Source organism: Pygoscelis adeliae, unplaced genomic scaffold (genome assembly GCF_000699105.1).
Source record: "Pygoscelis adeliae isolate BGI_AS28 unplaced genomic scaffold, ASM69910v1 Scaffold15, whole genome shotgun sequence".
NCBI classification, from domain to species: Eukaryota; Metazoa; Chordata; class Aves; order Sphenisciformes; family Spheniscidae; genus Pygoscelis; species Pygoscelis adeliae.
Window position 1 is genome coordinate 5789829 of NW_008824988.1, and position 7787 is coordinate 5797615.

The window sequence follows — 7787 nt, forward strand, 5'->3', positions numbered from 1 at the left end:
AACTTCCATGGAATAAATTAAAGTGGGTTAAAAATGTCTAACAGAGTTTTAAGACCCCTGTTTTATGCCAGTATCACAGACTGCTGCTAACTTTGAAATGAAAGTCTAGCTAGGTAAATAAATTTTGTCAAGGATCTATTGTTCTCGTTCCACATTCCTATAAGCCTTCTTTTATTAATATTGGCTTGCCATTTTCTGCATACATGTAGAAAGTAATATTGAATAAAATTAGATTTTATATGAAAGGCCACAGAGCAACATTTTAATCAAAATTTGCACTGTAGTTTGCTTTATATATAACACACTGAAGAAAATGTCCATTTTCACATGGGTAGACATATCTTCTGAAGAAGGTGAAAAAGACTATAATGTGTGATATCCCGGTACTATGTAATAGACAAAGCCACTGTGCACTATTAACATGCTCTGTTAGTATTACTTATTTTCTACATACAGTTTCCAATCATCCACTGTTAATGTAAAAGTTTAATAAAATTAAATACTCCCACATTTTACCCAAATATTTTGTTGCTCATGTGTCTGATACCATATTTTCCAAAGAAAAGCATTAGAATGTTGATATAGCTGAGTCACTTTCCACGTGGATATTCATGGGTGCATTCTAGAAACCTGAATTTGAACAAAGATGTCTTTTGAGGAGATTTAACTTCCACTGATGTTGGCAGAGCGTACATTTCCACACAAAGAAATTGTATATCTGTATGAGATGCTTGTGAAATACAAAAAAGGGCTTGCACAAATATAAGAAATTCTATTGCAAAAGTATAGATTCCCTTCATTAAAATTGCCTGTCCTTCATTATGAGTTATTCATTTATTACAAACAGCTGAATACTTCAGGAAAAGCATTTTAAAAGCACAGAGGAAGCCGTTCTGAGGTTCAGTCTGAGTTTTGCATACCCCTGCTAACTTTTATGCCTTCATGTTCACCTTACGCCCTTGCCAGATATGCGTACTGACTTCCCAGAAGTCTTCTGTGATCACGAAGAAGAAGGTTTTCTTCTCTTTGAATTTCAACCAGAAGCAGCAATACATTCCCTTTATAACCGTGTTTGTTTAATAGGCATTGATCATTCATTCATTTGGTCAATGGATACCAAAATCTATTAAGATCCGTCCCTGAGGAAAGAGGTGTGTTTCTTTAATGTCGTTCTGGTAAGGAAGGGGAAGATTAAACAGCTATTCTATTGCAAGGCTACTCAATTTTTATTGAGATTTTCTTGGTGGTTTTGTCAAGGTCTGCTAATTCTTACAGGGGTCTGCTCAGCAGTAAGCAGCACATGGGCACCAGCTCTGCTGGGCAAGCCAAGTGCTGCACATTGTTTTCCTGTCTATGACGTACGCAAACATGTTGCAATGCTCCCAAAGTGCAGAGATGTCAAAGAACTATGGATTGTCCTGTTGGAAACTAGGAGGTACCACGTTACATATTTACAAGATCCAGGCAAAAATTATTTTTGATCCAAATTTGAACGGGACTTTACCATCAGTGTACATTTGCTCAGTCAGGATGCAGGGAGACCAAGTAGCCTCAGAAAAAGTACTACCCCCGTTTGCTTACATAGCTGGTCTTTCTGTGACTATGGACACAGGTATCACCAGAGACCTATTATGGCATTAAGAGGAATACAGTTACAAAGTACTAGAAGGGGATACCGCACACCAATTTCTCTAACTCTTGTAAACTAGTAATATTCATTCAGTATGGTACTTCTTTGCAGTGATTATCCCTGAACTTGCACAGACCAGTTTTTAGGTCTATGGAACCTTTCTGAGTTCATCCAAACAAACATTGTGAAGGAACCTAGCACAGCCAAACAAAACAGAATAGAATATCCAATAGAAAATCAACATTGTCTGTGCCTGATAGTAGTCTTGTATTTTCTTCCTGCAATAGTATCACACCTAATTAAAAGTGAAAATTAATAGCCAGCAGGATTAATCAAATTCCATATGCAAATATCTGGCTCATGAGAGCCGTGGTCCAATTGCTAGTACTATCACTAAGGTCATTAATTTAAATTGAGATGAGTTAAGAGTCCTTTGGGCTTTGACACATAAGTTGAAGGAGGTTATTTATTGCTAAGTTTTTCACACTGAAATGAAAAACTTAGGAAGCAAATACGTGAACATTGCTTCAGCACACCGATTTCTAGGATAATGAGCAGTGCTGTGAGCTTGTCTGTGGAGGACCATGAGTCCTCTCCTGTAACATACGGTAGTTCTGATACGCTGCTTTAAATTCATATCAAGACATACTGAAGCAAGTTGAATACAAGATAGTTCAAGGTCTAGCAAGCTGACATCTTTGGGATTATTTTATGCCTGCTGACTTCTCCTGAGCACCCTCAAATTACAGAAAGACTTTTCTTTTTTTAACCAAAATTTGCGTACCAGTTTCATAAACCCTTCAGAGACTTTTCCAGTCCTTAGAAAAGGTCCAAACATTTCCAATTAGCAAGAAATATTAACTCAACTTATAAACAGAAATACTGGAGCCCTAGGCCACTGGTTATGCTACTGCAAATACAGTGCATTCTCAGTTTACCGTCTCTTCAGCTCACTTCAGAACTAGCTCCAGTGTCTTGATCTATAACTGCATTTCTAGGTAGGGTGACTAGAAGAAATGTAGTCTTTAAAGGCAAATTATAATGGAGTGCCCTACACCTATGAATTTTCTCCAAATGCTGATGGCTGAAGTATTTTAAGTTACATAGTAACAGAATGACTGCAGAGTAATAAAGTAGTGATGGCATTATATTACTTTTCTTACATAAAGAATAAAACCATAAAATTTATTATTCTGACCTTGTATCACAAGGACTTCTCAGGTATGTAAAAGAATTCAACTGGCCTATCAAAATGGACTTAGACTAAAGGGAAACCCGCAAAGTGCGGTTTCCAGAAGTTTTTTGAAATTTAAAAAAAAAACACTGGAGTCCAAAAAATTAGGCTGGAATCCTTACAAGTTTGGGCTTTAGTATTTACTCAACAGCTTGTTTTCATATTCTTAAAGTATAACAAATTCAGAGTTCAGGGAGAATCAGGCATTATTGGTCCCAAATCTGCATAAGTCAGGAAATGCAGTCGTACTGAAAATGGACAACAGGAACTTTTCATACCAAGTTCCAGAAAGCCTTCATCTTTTTTGACTGATACTTGGAGTACATTCTGCTTTGACCTCAGACTGTTCCAAGCATCACCACCTTGACTGCACTGAATAATTAGGGCCAATTCTATCTGCAGTTCTATTCGTACAGCCTCCTGCACGAACAGGATTTCAATGGAGTGATTCAGACAGGAATTAAGTTCTTTGCCTTTCAGAGAATAAACATTTCTTCAAAGACAGGTCAAGATCACCATATATTAATATATTCCTATGTCTGCCCAAAAAAGCAAATAACTTTTTTCCATTGTCTCATCCTCTATATCTGTTTGGCTGAGCAGCAGCACAAAACAATTTAACCTTAGCAAGCAAATTTCATTTGTTACCTGCCAAATGCTGATACAAAAGATAACTATGAAAAAGCAATAAAATCCTCATTCTAAGGCAATAGGTAACATGTCTTTTCTATAACATACTTGCTAAATAACATTCAATGAACTCAAAAAAGCATTTAATTTAAATATAAATGCTTAGCAGTTCCATTTTTCAGGGAGTAAATGACACTTTTGCTTGTTTTTCTTTGAAATGCATTTGCAGAATAGACATCCTTTCAAAACCCACAGTTAGTGTTATATATTATTACTATTACTGCAGTGCTCACGGACCACCCTGTGGTCAGGATTAGGGTGTACTGGAAACTAAACACATACCATCACTGCCTTAGAGAGCTTTCTCATTGAAACAGATTTGGCAAAGGCAAACCTAAAAGAAGAAATATTGGTGATGTCCTAACTCAGCTGCGGAGATAAGAGTTAGTACAAATTTCTGGACTTTTCTTTCCAATGTCATATCCAGGATGTCCCAAAAAAGGTTGAATAACTGGTTGAGATACAAAATGTCACTAGCTCTTTTAAAAAGGATGCAGGCTTAAGGAAACAAAGTCAGCTCAGAAGTGAGTTGTGTTATTGAACTCACTAAGTCCATGTCATCAAGAAGCCTGAAAACCCCTTGCAGAGCATTAAGAGGTCCCAGTTTTCTGCAAGAGCAGGGACAGCTGCCCTCAGTAGTGAGAAATGTTTGACTTGTTCCTCTGGTAAAAAACATAGGGAAAGTAATCATACAAATATCATCTGTCTTCCAAAATGTGAATCCCTCAATTCCTCCTTTATCCTTCATTTGTCAGTCAACAGCAGCTCTGGGTAGTCCATCAGCTACCTAGTGAATAACAAGAATATTTTCCATTGTTTTAAATGGACTTAATAAAATTCTAATGGTATAATTTTTATAAACTTACTGGAAACCAGCAACATCTTATTCACCTTATTCAAGCTATTAGCTTTTTAGAGTGTTTTCTTTCTTAGTTTGCTTTATAGATAACTAAGACAAGGGACTGTAGGGCAGCAAGAAAAGTCCAGTTGGTACTTGTTACAAGATCCTTTAAGCATTTTATCCACCCACCGAAATTTTTTTGTGCATTTATTTTATGGATTTTGTTGCTAAAATATGGAAACATTTTTATCTAGTGGAATTCAGTAATACCCTGGATGAATTACTAGAATAGATTTTCTGGTAATTTCAGAACAGTTTTTCCATGGAGAACAGCATATATACAGATCTGGTCTAAAAGACATCATGTTTACAAGAAAGACATTCTATCACTCACCAGTTGCAGGATAGTATGAGAACATCAAGCTTTGGAATTTACAGTTTTGCTATATCATGGTAGGAACCCTAACAAAATGCCTGAAGCCTAAGCCCCAACATGAAACCCTGACTCTTCATTCTCAGCCCCTAACATTCAACCTTTCACCTAACCCTAACTCTAACCTGTTTGGTGCCCAAGAAGTAGAAGCAGGGCAGGGGTTGTGTGTATAATGCACATAATTTAGCTATGATATACTTTCTCTAAAACTACTAGTGCATTTTCAAGTATGATCATGTACTTGGAGTAATGCAGAATCAGATCCTTTGCCAGCTTCATTGACTACCACTTAACTAATTTTTCAGCAGATCCATGTCAGATTAATCCAGCTGAGGATCGACCACATATATTTAAAATTATCAAAAAATTGTCATTTTTAAATTGCAGGTTCTTCTGCATTCAGAACACTTAAAATAATCTTCAGCTATATTTGTGGTCCAAAATATGATTTAATATCACTCAGGATGAAAGATTTCCAAATATATCAACAGAACACAAAAAGCTCAGGCAGAGAGACTGCAAATTTCCAGCTTGTCCTTCAGTCCGAAAATGACAGTACTTTTTGTTACGGGAAATGGCAGTAAGGGCTGCATGGCAGTCTCTGTGCCCATTCAGTTACTGCCCATTCTAATCAGATTGCCAGCAAGGGATCATTAGGAGTTTGGTGTTTATGATGTAAAATATCTACTAGGAATTGGATTTTGATCATCACTTCATTTTACATCTGTTTCCCACTAACCAATGGAACAAAAGAGTGTTAATCACTCTTGACCTTTCCTGGATTTGAACTAGTAACTTAATTGCTAATCCCTACTGAGGGACTCTGAAGTACACTATAGAGCCCCTGAGGCATGCAGCTTGACCCCCTCCGTTCAACACTGGTTTTAACCAACACCACTATCAAGAATATGCTCAGACTCGACAATGTTAATTACAGCTTTGGCCATAGTTTCCAGACAAAGTATAGATGAAACTGTCTAACTAGAAACTTTAAAAATATCTGCCAAGCTCTAGGTGATTCTACGTGAATCAAAAAGTATCTCCAGCCAAGAAGATCTTGCAGCCAAGATCTTGCAGACTCACGCTACTGCACTGTCAGTTTGCTCCTAAGAAATGCCCAACTCCTGGCAATTAGAATTCTTAAGGGGCTGGGTGAAAATCTGTTAGTTTTGGCTTGTTTCAAAATCTTCCCCCAGATGGTAATATAATTCTAAACCAGCTGAGATTCAGTTTGTGTTGCATTTCATTGTAAAAAGGATCATACAGCAAAGAGATGAACAAAAGGTTTTCCCCTCCTCAAATTTCAAGCTACAGCATGAAGTGCATTTTCTTTGAGTTTTTTTTCTGAATATGATTAGCGTATTCTAAGTTCCTTATCTCCAGATCTAATCTTTTTCCTTGGTTATTTTCAAATTTACATTCAATTATAGTTCAGACTAACATTTACTAACTGAGAGAGAAGAAACATGGAGGCAATATGGTCTACCATGCACTCAAGTCTTATTGTAAAGCTTAAAACTGGAAGAACATAGGATTCTACCTGCACGTTGTCTGCCAGATTAAAATATCATTAAACTGATATTAATTTCCCTGTAAATACCAGTGCCTAGTACTGTTGCAGTTTGTCACATAGGTTCATGCTTCTTATGTGTGTATGTCAATATGTATTGCTTTTTTACAAGATCTAAGATCATATGTGTAACCAAGCTTAGAACCACATTTCTGCTTTAAACCTGCCTGTTGAAGACTTCTCTATATGGGTTACATTTACTTTTTTGTAATATTCAGAGCACATCATCATTGCAAACTGGAATGCAGAGCCTACTGCCCTGAGATTGCACTGATTAATATCTCGGACAGAAACACTAGCAAGGTCCCTCAAAGCAGACAAACTGTGTGGACATGGTGCTGCGCAGAAGCTAATTAGACCCACCTATTAGCAGAGCTTATTAACTTGGGCATTGTGCTGAGCTGATGCAGCTCTGTGCTTTCTGGTTCAGGAGATAGCTTGTGCAGTTCTAGCTCAGAGGTCTGTCCTGTATTTGTTGCGTGGCATTGGCAGAGCCCTAATTTTCTTCATTTTTATCCATTGAAAAACGTAAATCTTCCAAGGTAAATACAAATCACAGTAGTTGTATGTGTTCACTGGAGTGAGTCATTTCCTGTAACAACTGAGTTCAGGCTTCATGAATCCAGTTGCACGATGACTTTGGCAGGCACTAGGTAGTTCACACAGAGGGACACACTGAAAGATACCTCCAGTTTGATGAGCTACCGGCAGCTCAGGTTGCACGTCAAGGGACAAAAAGAGAGCACTGGTTTTCCAGTATGCAAATGAAAACAATTTATAGTACAAGTTGACTGCACTTTAGTGGAGTTACTCCAGAACTACACTGGCATGACAGAAGTTCTAATCTACTCCACACGGTTACTGAATAGCCCAGTCAATATCAACTTACTGAAATGAGTAATTAATGTTTGTCAGGACTGAGAACATTTTCCCTTTCCTGCTGTCTTGGTCATATTGGGGCAGGCCTACATAGGTAACAAAAATTATTTTTAAATTAATACTTTGGGCAATTTAAGCCAAGAAAGGAAAAAACTCTCTTGCAAGTCTTGCTCTAAGATCTCAGCAAGAGACACATGCGAGGCCCCACAGGAAGCAGACTGAGAAAGTGTGTTTTGTGTTGTGTTGGAAGTATTTCCTTGACTAGGAATTTTCAAACTTTCATATAACAAACCACACACCAATCTCTCTTAAGCACTTCAAAAAAACAGCAAAACACAGCAAGAGCCATGAAAAGACTCAGGACTTTTGAACCATTCCCAGCCCTCCTCCTGTTGCTGCAGCTCCTCCAGGAAGGCAGCTTGCCAGCTTCCACAAACAAATCCCCTGCACAAGGGGACTGAGGTATTGGATGGACTCAGTCAACAGGAACTTGTGACCAGTATGCCAAGC